Below are 16,183 nucleotides of genomic sequence, written 5' to 3'. Positions count from 1 at the left end.
AGGGCTCAAGACATAGGGGCACGGGCAGCTGCCCACATTTTCAGCAGGATCGGGTTCGCCATAGCTAGAGGAGTGGGGGCCCAGATTGTATCTCGGCTCCCCACCAACTTCTTGTAGTTTACTTGATCTTTGTAGCTTGTTAAGCTTGTAACGTTTTGGTGGTTTCCCATAATAATAATAATAATAATAATAATAATAATAATTTGACAAATATATTATAAAGCAATTTGAGACTTCCTTACTACCGTGCCTGATGGATAATAATACCATCACTGCACCTATTCGCCAAGTAGTATATAAGTAACCTCAATAGTATTGCTAACATTGCAAAAACAGTCGTATCATTTGTGAGTCTAATACACCTGCACAATCTTACTAGCGATCAATTACATATCACAACTTACTTACTCGATCTTTAGTGTTCAAACTATAACTTCAACCCCCCACATTTCCCGATAGAGCATTAGAGGGCACATAAATGAAGTTGAGTAAATAAGTTAAAGTTCGATAAAACAACATTGAGGAGGCACAACCTTTAAATTTCAACAACCCCGCAAGAAAATAGAGAACACATATATAACGAATGTCTATAAGCACGAAATTAATATTGTAAACTGAATGGTTTACTTTAAAGTCACCACAAACTTTCCAAAAGAAAATATATCAGCTTGCTACGCCAAGTTAATTCCCCTTAATGTTGTTGACCCTAATTTTGGTTGATGACAAATACCAAACTTCCTGATTATGTTTCTGTTGTGTCTACAAGTAAAAGTTCCTAAGATGGCTGCTGATGTTCCTGAGGTGGAATGCGCAAAGCTAGGAACTACAAGCTGACACACATCAGAGGAACAACAATGCACAGAAGGGTGAAGTTTCCATGTGATGAGTTCCTCTGTCCCTTTAGTGGAACTCACCTGTTCCAGAGTAGGAACCATTGCAGCTGCTGAGTGGTAGCTCCAGTAAAAGGATAAACACGAAGCTAGGTAGTTGAATACTCTTAGATTTTGTGTAAAATAATAATAGTTATAAGATACGTTATGGAACTATAGGATATTTAATTAAATATTTATTAAGGTTTTATCAAATTATTTAGCAGCACGTTTTAAGGAAAATTACATAAATAAATTATCGTTTTATTTCCTTTAATAAAATCTGATTTTATCTTTTAAAACTAAACAGTTTTACTGCTCCTAAAACTTCTCTTAAAATCTGATTTTAATTTAGTAAATATTTTCACAAATCTTTTAGTGGTTGACAAAGTCCAAAATCACGATTTTCTCTAAAACAGTTTAAAGGGAAGTGGTCTTCCCTTGATCCACAAGTTATGGATCGTGGAGACCAAGTAGTGTAGGAGTGTGGGCAGTTGAGATTTGAAGGGAACTAACCCTAAGGATCATCTCTATAAAAAGGGTCGTTTTCTTCTGGTAAAAACACACAAATATTCTACAAGCTTTCTTATCTATCAAACGTTTTCAAAAGAGTTTATAAAAACGATTTGTGTCCTAGCAAAATTCGAGTTCCTAAGTTCCATAAATATCTGAAAAAGCTTTATTATTATCTAGAGTCTTAAAAACAAATTGTAATCTGAGTGAGAGAAGATTGAGTAATCTTGTAAAGACTTTGAGTTAAAGTCGAGAAAGAGAGAAACAAAAGAGAGTGTAGTTAGAGTCGATTACTGTGAGAAACTTGAGTTAGAGAGGAACTCAAGTTGTTATATTATTGTAATTGAGGAATTATTTTAATATAAAAGAGTTTTGAGGTTTTCTCTTCTTGATTAGTGTCAAGAAGTTTCCTAAAATTGAGTAACTTTTGTCTCTGTATTTCTCAGTTCCTTAAATTGCTTTAAAGTTCGAAAGAAACTCTCTCAAGTTCCGAACACAATTCACCCCCCCCCCCCCCCTCTTGTGTGTGTTCCTATTAGACTATCAATTGGTATCAGAGCCAGTACTCACTAAAAACACAAGAAACCCTGTTTGAGTCTAGTTCCTGATAGTATGAATACACAAGAGAAACTGGAAGAAGGTTACTCCACGCAAAGGCCACCCATGTTCAATGGCAAGTTCTACTCATACTGGAAGAACAAAATGGAGATATTCATCAAAGCGGAAAATTACCAAGTTTGGCGTGTGATTGAAGTTGGAGACTTTGAGGTAACAAAGACCAATGCAGAAAACGAGGTAGTTCCCAAACCTATGTCTGAATTCTCTAAAGAAGACTTTGGTAAATATGAGATGAATGCTATGGCAGTTAAAATCTTGCATTGTGGACTTGGACCCCATGAACACAATAGGGTCATGGGGTGCAAGAACGCAAAACAGATTTGGGAATTACTACAAGTAACCCACGAAGGAACTAATGAAGTTAAACGTTCCAAAATTGATCTATTAATGTCTAAATATGAGAGATTTGAAATGCTTCCAAAAGAAACAATTCAAGAGATGTTTACTCGATTTACTAACATAACAAATGAGTTAGTTTCTCTTGGTAGAACCATTCCCACTGATGAACATGTAAGAAAAATACTAAGGAGTATGCCACAAGATGATCGTTGGAGAACAAAGGTCACAGCACTGTTTGAGACCAAGGATTTTACAAAATTCAACATTGAACAACTTGTTGGTTCCTTGATGACACATGAACTGCACCTTGAGCTGATGTTCCTGAGAGCTCCAGAAACCGAGGACTTGCTCTAAAAGGTGAGGAACTCGATGAGTCTGAACCAGATAAAGAAGAAGCTGATATGCTGGTCAGAAGGATGAGAAAGCTCTACAGGAACTTCAAACCAGGCAACCAGAAAGGAAGGAACTTTGCAAGAAAAACTGTCAGTTCCAAAACTGAGCAGGGTTGCTTCAAATGTGGGAGAAACTGATCATCAAATTCGTGAGTGCCCTCAGTGGGAAAACGACAAAGGCAAAGGAAAAAGAAAGGAACAGGTCAAGGAACGCTACAATAAGTCCACCTTCAACAAGCCTAACTTTAAAAAGGATGTGATAGCTGGATGGGGCGAAGCAACTGATTCAGAAGATGATGAGGAACAACCAAATGAAGAAACTGCAAATCTCTGCCTTATGGCAAGAACAGAAGGAACAGAACAAGTTCCACCAGAAGAAGTAAGTTCCTCCACTCTTCAGTGTCTTTCAAAGTCAAAACTAATTGAACTGTTGCTAGAAACTCTAGATGATTACAAAAAGCTAAGTATGTTAAAAGCACAAAGTGACAGAGCCTTGGAACTCAGTAAAGACCACATAAATTATCTGAACAATATTAGATCTGATGTTCAAGGCAGGTTCTTTGAATTGCTAGATAGAAATACCACCATTAATGAGTCATTCGAGAAAATTAGAAATGAAAACATCCTTCTACAAGTGCAACTCAGTCAATATAAGATGTTTAATCTAAGTTTAGATCCTACAAAATCCTTGGAAATTAACATGGGAGTTTTTAACATCGACTTAGAAAGATTAAACAAAGATCTTATCACCACAAAGGAACAGAAAGAGAAACTAGAGAGGGAACTAGCCATGGCCAGGGCACTGAGACAACCACCTAAAGTTCCTCCCAAATGGATTGAGAATGCTCAATCTAAGAGAACAGAAGGATTAGGTTTTAATTATAAAACTAGTCATAAGAAAAGGTATAAAACACATGACAGGAGACAAATCTAAATTCCTCTCACTAGAAGCCTACAACGGAGGAACTGTGACCTTTGGAGACAACATGAAAGGAGAAATTGTTGGAATTGGAAAGGTTGGAAGGTCAAGTTCCTATTCCATTGAAAATGTATTTTTAGTCGAGGGTTTAATGCACAGTCTACTAATTATTTCTCAATTTTGCGAAAAAGGGAACTCTGTAAGTTTTACTTCTGAAAACTGTCAAATTATTAGCAATAACACTGGGAAGGTTATTTTGGAAGGAACTCGTAAAGGGAACACATATTCTGTGGATCTCAATACAGTTCCAAGGAACAACTTAACATGTCTCAGTGCCATTGAAGAAGACACTCTCCTATGGCACGGGAGGTTTGGACATGCTAGTTTCTCATTGCTCGACAAACTAAGATCAAAGGAACTGATTCGAGGACTCCCCTCAATCAAGTTTCTAAATGATAAAGTCTGTGATGCATGTGCAAAGGGCAAGCATGTCCGAAGTTCCTTTAAGCCAAAGAAATTAGTAAGCACATCAAAACCATTGGAACTAATCCATATGGATTTGTGTGGTCCAATGAGAATTCAAAGCAGAAGTGGGAAAAAAAATGTTTTAGTTATTGTTGATGATTATTCTAGATTTACTTGGGTCATATTTCTAACAAGCAAAGATGAAACCTTTGATGAGTTTGTTGCATTTTCAAAGAAAATCCAGAAAACCACAGGTCATCAGTTGATTCACATCAGATCTGATCATGGAACAGAATTTGAGAACTACAAATTCGACGAGTACTGCAAGGAACAAGGTATGGATCATAATTTCTCAGCACCTAGGACTCCACAACAAAATGGAGTTGTAGAGAGGAAAAACAGAACCTTGGAAGACATGGCCAGAACCATGTTAATCGCAAGTTCCTTACCTAGGAACTTCTGGGCTGAGGCAGTCAACACAGCTTGCTACATTGTCAATAGAGTTATGATCCGAGCAATCTTAAACAAAACTCCATATGAACTACTAAAAGGTATAAAACCGGACATCTCCTACTTTAGAGCTTTTGGTTGTAAATGCTTTGTCCACAATAATGGCAAAAGAAACTTAGGAAAGTTTGATGAAAGAAGTGATGAGGCAGTGTTCCTAGGTTATGCCTTAAATAGCAAAGCCTACAAAGTATATAACAAAAGGTCAATGTGTGTAGAGGAAAGTGTACACATAATTTTTGATGAGTCTAACAAATTTGATGCAGCACAGGAACAAGAAAGTTTCGAAATTGGTTTGTCCCGTGTTTCAGATAATGATGAAGAGATCCACCCAACTAGACAAACAGCTAAAGGAACAGTCCAGTAGAACCAACAAGTTCCAATTCAAGAGGAACAACCAGAAGATCCGGTTCCAGAAGAACTAGAAATAGCATCTGAACCCGAGGAACTCCATGGCATACAACAAGGAACTGAGGTCACAGAAGGAACAGAAAGAGCTGTTACAACACCAGTTGCACAGTTCCAACCCAAACCTTGGAAGCACCAGAGTTCCCATCCAATAGAACTCATTATGAGTGATATTAGAAAAGGAACTCAGACGAGATCTCAACTGAGGAACTTATGTGCAACTCATGCGTTCCTCTCCATGATTGAACCAAGGAACTACAATGAGGACTTGGAAGATGCTGACTGGATAATTGCCATGCAAGAAGAGCTGAATGAATTCAAAAGGAACAAGGTATGGCACATGGAACCTAAACCAAAACATCAAAAAGTGATAGGACTGAAATGGGTGTTCCGGAACAAGAAAGATGAACATGCAACAATCATAAGGAACAAGGGAAGGTTAGTTGTTAAAGGTTATAATCAACAAGAAGATATTGACTTCGAAGAAACTTTTGCTCTTGTTGCTAGACTAGAAGCCATTAGAATTTTAATTGCCTTTGCTGCATTTATGGGTTTTAAACTTTATCAAATGGATGTTAAGTGTGCCTTTTTAAATGGGTTCCTAGAAGAAGATGTATATGTGGAACAACCTCCTGGCTTTGAAAATCCTGAATTTCCAAACCACATATACAAGTTAGACAAAGCACTCTATGGACTAAAACAAGCCCCCAGGTCTTGGTATGAAAGACTTTCAAAGTTCCTTTTACAAAATGATTTTAAAAGAGGTAGAATAGATAAAACTTTGTTTCTAAAATCAAAAGGAACTGACTTATTAGTTGTTCAAATTTATGTAGATGATATATTATTTGGGGCAACTAATGAAAATCTGTGCAAGGAATTTGCAAACCTAATGAGCAGTGAATTTGAAATGAGCATGATGGGGGAACTCAACTTTTTCCTTGGTCTATAAATAAAACAAAAAGAGGAAGGAATCATGATCCACCGGCAAAAATATGTAAAGGAACTCCTAAAGAAATATGAGCTGGATTCTGCTAAGGTGAATCACACTCCCATGGGAACAACCACCAGATTAGACACAGATCCTAATGGGAAAAGTGTAAATCAAACGAAGTATAGAGGTATGATTGGATCACTACTATATTTAACTGCTAGTAGACCTGACATTTCTTTCAGTGTAGGACTATGTGCAAGATTCCAATCCAATCCAAAGGAGTCTCACTTAACTGTTGTAAAAAGAATACTTAGATATCTCAAAGGAACTGATGACCTATGCCTATTATATCCAAGAAGTGGATCACTCGAGCTAAAAGGATATGCTGATGCTGATTATGCAGGTGACCTAGTAAATAGAAAAAGCACATCAGGTATGGTACAGTTCCTAGGTCCATGCATGGTTTCTTGGGGTTCCAAGAAACACAATACTGTTGCTCTATCCACAACTGAAGCTGAGTATGTAGCTGCTGCAGCTTGTTGCTCACAAATTCTATGGATAAAACAACAGTTAAGAGATTTTGGTATTATCTATGATTGTGTTCCTATCTATTGTGATAACACTAGTGCTATCTGAATTTCAAAATATCCGGTTCATCATTCCCGGGTCAAACACATTCACATTAGACACCACTTCCTTAAAGATAATGTTGAGAAAGGTTTGATTAAATTAGATTTTTGCCAAACTGATCACCAAATTGCTGACATTTTGACTAAGCCCTTAAACAGGGAGAAACATGAGAAAATGAGGATGGAACTCGGGATGATCAAAATAAGATAAACTGCAAAAGTGAAGTTCCTCTGAAGACAAAGACAACAACAATGGTGCATGATACTGATTATTTCAAACACAATTTTCGTGTGCAAACACAGTTGAAGCTTACCATCGTAAAAGATCGACTCACTCAACATTTAAGCCAGGTACGCACCTCCCTTGTAACACCCCAACAATTCCCATTTTCTAAAATAATCCCTTTTTAAATATAACTGTAGGGAATTATCAAAGTATTATCGCCCGTGTGAAAACATTACGGCTTATTCACCCTAGAAGGTTATAGCGAATCAAAGGACAAGTCTGATGATGTTTCCCTTTAGCTTTGCTTACATATTTAGTTGTGTGTGAGAAAAACAAGTCATCTATCCTAGGCAAAGGATATTTGTTTTTGATTGTTACGTTGTTCAACTCCCTATAATCAATACATAGCCGCATACTCCCATCTTTCTTTTTGACAAACAATACTGGAGCTCCCCACGGTGATGCACTAGGCCTAATGTACCCCTTGTCGAACAAGTCCTGCAATTGTGTTTTTAACTCACTCATTTCTGGGGGTGCCATCCTATAAGGTGCTTTGGATATAGGTGCGGTTCCGGGATTTAACTCTATGGTAAATTCAAGGGTTCTAGCCGGTGGCATACCCGGAATCTCATCCGGAAATACATCCACAAATTCTCTTACGATTGGGACATCCTCTATCTTTACCCCAACTTTCTTACTCACATCTTGGACACTACAGAAAAATAGTTCACACCCTTTATTGACCAGTTTCCTCACTTGTAATGCGGAGATCACCCCAAAGTTCCCAGACTTCCCAAAACGTCTATATGATATTGATTTCCCAGTAGGGTTCTTTAGGCTTACTTTCTGAATCTCGCAATCTATCCTGGCCTTGTATAAGCTTAGCCAATCCATCCCCAGAATCACATCTAGGTCCCCCAAACTAAATTCTATCAAATTAGATGGAAAAGTGCAATCTTTTATCTTCAAAGGCAAGTTCTTAAATAATTTCGTACACCTTATTGTTGCACCATTAGGCATACTAACAGGTAAATCAATTGCCTCAAAATCTACTAACTTCAAAATTTTAACAATAGAGGTCGAAATAAAAGAATATGTTGCCCCTGAATCAAACAATGTTTTAACAGGTAAGGAGTTGATAGAGAAAGTACCCGAAACTACGTCTGCAGAACGTTCAGCTTCATTTCTACTCATTACGAACAGCTTTCCGGGAGCCTTGTTGTTATTGTTGTTTCCATTGGCAGGTTTGTTTTGGTTTCCCTGGTTATTTGGTGCCCCAGCAGGCTTCGAACCTTGGTTCCCCGAATGGTTAAACCCTGGTTTCCCTTGGTTACTACTCCCAATACCATTCTGCTCTCTCTTCTGCTTTGTGAAGCACTCAAACTCCCTATGTCCCTTCTTATGACAATAGTTGCAAATTACCAATTCCCCCTTACAATCCTTCCCAGGGTGGTTGTTGTTGCACCTCTTGCAGTGGTACACTCTGTCAGTTTGGTTTCTGTTGTTATAGTTATTCCCCTGGTTGTTTCTTCCCTGGAAATTACCATTACCATTACCATTACCATTACCATTACCATTACCATTACCATTACCATTACCATTACCATTACCATTCCCATTTCTATTCCTTTTGAAGTTCCCTTGACTGCCCCCAGCATTGAACTATTTCCTTTTATCCCCAACAACAATATTTCTTTTGTCTCTCCTGGTCTGAAGGCCATAGATATGAGCAGCTCTCCCATAAACAATGTCTAAGGACGTAAAGGTTTCCCCGCCTAGTCCCAGCTGGATCTCATCGGTCAACCCCTGCTCAAACCTCTGAGCCTTTAGCTCCTCAGTAGCTACCACTTCCGGTGCAAACCTCGACAAAGCTATAAACTTACTGTAGTATTCAGCAATGGTCAAATTCCCCATCCTAAGGTTGATAAATTCCTGGGCTTTCTGCTTCCTCATAAAAGGAGGATAAAACTTCCCCCTCAAAGCAACAATAAAAGAATCCCAATTGAATCCCTCAGCAGCGCTTAGTCTAGTCCCATTTTCCCTCCACCAAAGGTCGGCCTCATCTTTCAGGTAGAGGACAGCTTGGCCTACTTTCATATGCTCAGGACAGTTTACCGCCCCAAATAGTTTCTCAAATTCCCTGATCCAGTTTTCAAGGAAGGTGGGGTCTGCCTGCCCCTTAAAGTATGGTGGCTTAACTTTCGCAAGCCTTTCAAACATGTCCCCTGCAGAATCGGGACGCTCAGTTCTTTCCTGGGTTAGTTTTTCCGCCAAGAGGCGAATAGCAGCAGCTAGGTCACTATTATTGGCCATCCTAGAGCGCGACCTCTAATTAATATGCTCTAATTCAGGTTCAAAACTTTACTTACATTATCCTCTAGCAATGCAATATCACATTAACATTCAAAATGCACACGAAATGAACAATCATGCAAAACATTCAACTGAGAGACAAGGAATAACTTCAATCATCACGAATAATAAGTTAGAATAAAAGAAGAAAACATTCCCCTTGCGTGCCTGTAAAACTCTGATCCTTTAGATAGTCAATAATCTAACTTTTATTCCTCAGAAGAATGTCAATAACAATCCTAAATATTAACACACACCTGTTCTCAAAATAAAGTAAAAAGGTTCTACGATATAAACATAAACTATGGTTGGGCGGATTGTCCAACATTTTTCTCACACACAACTAAATATGTAAGCAAAGCTAAAGGGAAACATCATCAGACTTGTCCTTTGATTCGCTATAACCTTCTAGGGTGAATAACTCATATTTAAGTTCATCATCGTCATCCATATCAAAATAATAAGCTTCTTTTCTTGGCCTCGAGGATCTTCGTAGACCTTGAAGTTGATGATTAGTTTCCTCTGGCTCAGGCTCAGGTTCAGGTTCAGGTTCATGTTCAGGCTCAAACTCAAACTCAGGTTCAACCTCCAATTCATGCTCGAACTCAAACTCAAATTCTTGTTCGAACTCATACCCAAATTCATGCTCAAACTCAGGCTCCGAATCGCTTTCAGGTCTCAAAACAGCTTGATAAATATCGACCCTAGTTTGCCCTCTAGCACGATCAAATTCACGAAGGGCTTCATCATCACTATCAGGTTCTCCTGCTCTTAAAGCTCGACGCAGAACAAGTTCATGGCTGGTGTAACTGTTAATGTCAGACTCGTAATCCATTTCATTTTCATCATCGCTTAGAACAATAGGGTTAGAATTGCTCCCTATTCTATTTCCTTGTATGCCAGACATGATTAGTGATCTATAACAATTAAACATAGTTTCTATGTTAGTAATTAGTACTCTCGCTTACCGCATGATCCCACAATACACAACAGGTAAGAATATGTATTAATAGCAAAGCATAGGAAAGACACGACAGTTAGCAGGCACAAAAGTACAATCATGTTGACATAGTGCAGACACAATGTTTCTATTCTATATGCCCTTTCCTATGCTACCCATCTCTCAAAATAAACATAGTATATCAAACATTGAAGCATAAAAGAATAAAACGAGAATGATTTATAAGAGTTAATTTGTTTAAACGAATAATTATTTAAAGACAGATAATTAATAAATAAATACAATATATATATTTTTTTTTTGTTTTTTTTTTATTTTCTACGGTACTGTAGCAGCAGTAAAAGTTTTTTTTTTTTTTTTTTTATATATATATATAATTACGAAAATATTAATTTTAAAAAAAAAACGAAATACGTGAAGTCACACAAACAAGAACGTATTTCAAAGCATGTAATTCCAGAGTTAATTTTAAAATAAATTCAAACATTTCTAGCTAATAACTTTTAATTTATTCACTAGTGCGAAATTACTTTTACGTAACTAATTAGTTAGTTAGGCGCCTAAATTATAAAAGGTAGACACGAAATGTCAGTAAAACCTTTAGCTCAAAAATACCACTTTGTAACACCCCAACAATTCCCATTTTCTAAAATAATCCCTTTTTAAATATAACTGTAGGGAATTATCAAAGTATTATCGCCCGTGTGAAAACGTTACGGCTTATTCAGAATTTTGCAGCGGAAAACATAAAACTAACTTTTAGGTTCATAAATAATCTATTACATATTAGGTCCAAACCAATTAACTGAAATAAGGAAATACGAATAGTACGACAAATTTCAAATCCAAGTTAACAAATTAAATCACTTAATTAAACAAATAGAACTACAAGCTCTCTAATCCCGATCCCAATGATGCATCATCTTCAAACCTGTAGATGGGCAACGCTTATTGATCCTTAGAGACTGCTCACCAAAGATGGGTCATCACAGGATCAATAAGGCATAGCCATGATCAACACACACAAACAAAGCACGTAATCAGCAAAGCTGAGTACTACATACTAAAACAACAACAATCCTAGCATGATACTATCAAACTAACAACCCTAACATGATACTAATAAATATAAGTAAGGATAGACAAAACATAATGATTTGACGACCATACTTGACTAGACTAAGCTAGGCTTAATAACCATAATATTATTTTAGTTGAAATAGACAATGGACCGAGTTGTCCATTCAGAAGTCTTCACTAAGGAAGACGAGGTACGGGCGCGACTCCGTAACCTCAGTGACCTGCGATATCGAGGAACGTTTAAATAAAAATAGGACACGGTGATCAATTCGGTCCCAGAAAAGGCCATGGGCTACCACCATGAACCCCAACTCCTGTTTGTCCGTCACTTCAGACGTGCACAGTCTAAAGCTATTGCTATTCAGTTTCACTTTACATGATTTACAAATTGAGATTCCGTTATGACTCAACCATTACATAAGACAGACAATTCACATTTGTTCACAACTGTTTTTATCTTGGAATTAAGTAAGTGATCATAAAAGCATCAATCAAGACTCATTCCAATTTATCCAACCTTTCCTTTAACCATGAGCAACCCTGTATATGGGTATAAAGTTTCAACTTACTAAACAAGGTCCTCGGCCCTCATAAAGTAGTGAAAAGCTAAAAAGGGAACAACAACCAATTAATCCAAACCAATCATATAGAATAATCTAGTGCTCCCAACCAACGTGTTTGTACCAATAATCCATACCAACATGTTACAGTTCTCTTAGTGCAAAACAAGTTCAATAAGTTTGTCCAACAGTATTAAACATGCACATTCCATATAACCAAGTTTGTCTAGAATATCAACATCACCAAGTTCAACAATAATATCAACATGATTTCAACAATTAGCACACATTCCAAGCACGCGGGTATGTACGTACCTTGTATAAACAAATTGATAGGCCACTTTAACACTTTCAAAAGTCGCCTAAAGAGAATTCTCCGCCTAAAACAACCAACAAATATTCCCAATCAATTCCTACTCATTGATAACCATAAGAGAGCATTCTAAATGCATCCTAAACATATTTAGAACTTTCCCCAATATCAAAACTTAAACATTTGATCTCCTAGAATCATAATTATTGAATTAGTGATTGAAATTCGTTGAAAACTTTCGCAAACATCGTACTTTAAATTTTCAGCAATATAATTTCATCTAAAAGCTTCACCATGGTCAATCTACGTTCCTAGTATCTCAACACAACCAATTCAATGATCCATACTCAACCTATCATGATTAATAATCATAAAAACTTTGAATTTCATACTTTAAACAATCAAAAACCAATATTTCAGTGTAATTAGATAATCTGAAAATTAATAACTTTATTATAAAATTCATATAATCTCAAATTTATAATTTAAATCACAAAACCCATAACTTTAATTCAAGAAAACACAATTCAAGTTAATAAATCATAAATAATCCCTAACTTAATTTTAATTAGTCAAAACTGAAAATTAATTCGTTTTTAATCTCAACCCAAATCTTAAAATCATGTTCAAACCATAAAAATCATGAATTTCATATCAAGAACATAATCTAAATCAACAAACTTTAATTTAAGATAATTAGTTACTTAGGATTTAAGAAAGTAACCAATTCAAGAGTTTAAGGGGAGTGCTGGCCGGCGGACAGCGGTGGCTCGCGGCAAGGCTGAGCACGGTTGCGTGCGGTGGTCGGGCCTTGAGTCACTGGTTGCTGCGCGAAAACGAAGGGAGTCAAGCCATGAGAGCAAGAACGAAAATAAGGAATTATAAAGAAGAAGGAGGAAGGAGGAGAAGCTTGAAGGAGAAGAAGGATTTACCGTGTTGATGGTGGTCGGCTGAGCGGCGAGCAGCGGGAGAGCAAAAAAGCTGAGTTGCGTGAGGTTGAAGGAGGGTTTTCTCTCTTTCTTTTGGTTTTCACGTGAAGAATAGAGAAGAGAAGGGTTTTATTTTTTTGTTTGGGCTTTGCCCAATTGGGCTAGGAGTAGGATTTAGGTTGATGAATCCACAATGGGTTAGGACTTGTTTTCTAATTTCAATAGAACGTGGTTTTGCAATTCGAACTCGTTTTAAAGTAAAACTCGAAAATACCTTTTGATTTCATAAACCATTTAAAATATTCAAAATGTAATAACATAATTATATTTTAATTACATATTCATTTCTAAAATTCGTAAATTACATTTAAATATATTAGATATACGTTAAAATATATAAGTAAAATATAATAGAATTACGGGGGATTACAATCTACCCCTCTTAAAAGAAGTTTCGTCCCGAAACTTGACACGGAAATTCACATATCTTTCCAAACTTTTCAACTTGTTCTAATTGTAGAAGTACTTTGTACCACTCTTGTGCATTCTTTTGCCAACTAAGAGTTACTTGAAATACTCAAGAACACATTTTCTTATGCGGAGAATCTATTTACTTGCATCAACATGTAAAGGTTGCTAAAAATAAGCATAAAATGCATAAAATACCATAAAAGATAGGTAAAAGCGCGAATTTCTATCGCATTCTACCCCCCTTAAAGAAAACGAGTTACGCCCTCGTAACTCACCTTGGAAAATAACTCTGGGTACTTGATCTTCATTTCAGCTTCGGCTTCCCACGTTGCCTCTTCGTACTCGTGGTTCGACCAGAGCACTTTCACTATGCTGGTGTCCTTATTGCGTGTACTACGCACTTTCCTATCAAGGATTTTCACAGGCCTTTCCTCGTATGTGAGGCTACTATCGATCTGGATTTTCTCAGGCTCTAAGATATGACGTTCATCAGGGATATAGTGCTTTAGTTGGGAAATGTGAAACACGTCGTGCATCTTTTCGAACTCCATTGGCAAGGCTAACTTGTATGCTACTTTCCCTATTCGTTGCAGAATCTCATATGGGCCTACATACTTGGCACTTAGCTTGCCTTTCTTCCCAAATCTCATCACACCCTTGGTTGGTGATACTTTCAAGAACACTTTATCACCTACTGCAAATTCATCATCTCTTCTTTTCAAATCAGCATAACTCTTTTGCCTATCCTGGGCAGCTTGAATTCTAGCCTGAATTATTTTCACATTCCTGACAGTCTCCTCAATGAATTCCGTTCCCAAGACTATATTTTCACTGAAATCATTCCAGCAGGTGGGACTTCTACATTTTCTCCCATATAGTGCCTCAAAAGGTGCCATCTTAATGCTTGCATGGTAGCTATTGTTGTATGAAAATTCGATCAAGTCTAGATGGTCTTCCCAACTACCCTTAAAGTCAATCGCACAAGCCCTCAACATATCTTCCATAGTCTGGTTAGTTCTCTCAGTCTGACCATCGGTTGCAGGGTGGAAAGCAGTGCTCATTTTCAAAGTTGTCCCAAGGTTCAACTGGACCTTTTGCCAAAATTTCGAGAGGAATCTTGAATCACGGTCTGAGATAATATCGGTTGGGACCCCATGCAACCTCACTACATGCTTAATGTAAGTCTTTGCGAGCTGTTTCTTTTTCCATGTCTCTTTAATCGGAATAAACACGGCTGATTTTGTTAGACGGTCTACAATAACCCAAATGGTATCATTTCCGTTCTTTGATCTAGGCAAGGCAGTAACAAAATCCATAGAAATGGAATCCCACTTCCATCCAGGCACTTCTAAAGGTTGAACTTTCCCCATGGGTCTTTTGTGGTCTATTTTGACTTTCTGACAGGTTAGGCATCTAGACACAAACTCGGCAACTTCCCGTTTCATATTAGGCCACCAATAGATTTGCTTCAGGTCTTTGTACAACTTGTCACCCCCAGGGTGCACAGAATATGGAGTATTATGCCCCTCATCCATAAGACGTCTCTTGAGTTCTTCACACTTCTGTGGTACACACCATCTCCCTTTGAACCTCAAACTACCATCTTCATGAATCTTGAAATCCACTTCTTTCCCTTGACCCATATTTTCTTTGATTCTCTCTAAGCACTCATCCCCCGCTTGACTTTCTCTAATCTCCTCGAATATAGACAACCCCAATGATAATGCACTCAGTTTTGCTTTGGTTTCCCCAGGGTTTACTATTTCCAGGCTAAGTCTCTGCATGTCTCGACACAACTCTTCAGGCACTACCAAGACATTCATACTATGGCTAGATTTCCTACTCAATGCATCGGCAACTACGTTTGCTTTCCCCTCATGGTACTGGATGTTCAAATCATAGTCCTTGATCAACTCTAACCATCTTCTTTGTCTCATGTTGAGATCTTTCTGGGTGAAAATGTATTTTAGGCTTTTGTGGTCTGTGAAGATCTTACATGTTGCCCCATAGAGGTAATGTCTCCAAATTTTCAAAGCGAAAACAATCGCAGCTAGCTCTAGATCGTGGGTAGGGTAATTAGCCTCATATGGTTTTAATTGACGCGACGCATAAGCAATCACCTTCCCATTTTGCTGTAATACACACCCCAACCCATTCTTCGACGCATCACTATATACCTCAAACCCTTCATTCCCATCAGGCAAGGTTAAAACAGGTGCTGAGGTTAAACGCTCTTTGAGAATTTGGAAGGCTTCCTCACATTTTTCGCTCCACTCAAATTTTGATTCTTTCTTCATCAAGTTGGTCATGGGTCTTGCTATCTTTGAGAAATCTCTCACAAATCTCCTATAATACCCAGCTAGACCTAAGAAACTCCGAATATCCGACACATTCTTTGGAGTAGGCCACTCAAGCTTGAATTTTGGCAGGATCCACAGAGACCCCTTCTTTTGACACATAATGCCCCAAAAATGCTACCTTTTCCAGGCGGAACTCACACTTAGAGAACTTTGCATACAACTGGTTCTTCCTAAGCGTCTCCAAGATAACCCTCAAATGATCATCGTGTTCCTTTTCATTCCCCGAATAGATCAGAATATCATCAATGAATACCACCACAAACTTATCTAGGAACTCATGGAAAATCCTATTCATCAGATCCATAAATATGGCGGGTGCATTGGTTAACCCAAAAGGCATT

General features: G+C 37.6%; 1 long non-coding RNA gene across 1 annotated transcript; it reads right to left on the bottom strand.

Annotated features, from left to right (window-relative positions):
- Nucleotides 1-10,792: 10,792 nt before the first annotated feature.
- On the bottom strand, nt 10,793-13,268 carry LOC130469208 (uncharacterized). The gene is made up of 3 exons (XR_008929610.1): nt 12,807-13,268; nt 12,085-12,149; nt 10,793-11,094 (listed from the first exon to the last, which is right to left on the bottom strand). It is a non-coding gene; the product is annotated as an uncharacterized lncRNA (long non-coding RNA).
- Between the last annotated feature and the right edge of the window lie 2,915 nt (nt 13,269-16,183).

This window comes from Spinacia oleracea, chromosome 3, assembly GCF_020520425.1.
Source record: "Spinacia oleracea cultivar Varoflay chromosome 3, BTI_SOV_V1, whole genome shotgun sequence".
Taxonomy (NCBI): domain Eukaryota; kingdom Viridiplantae; phylum Streptophyta; class Magnoliopsida; order Caryophyllales; family Amaranthaceae; genus Spinacia; species Spinacia oleracea.
Note: the sequence above shows the minus strand (reverse complement) of the source record. Positions and strands in the feature narration are given on the sequence as shown.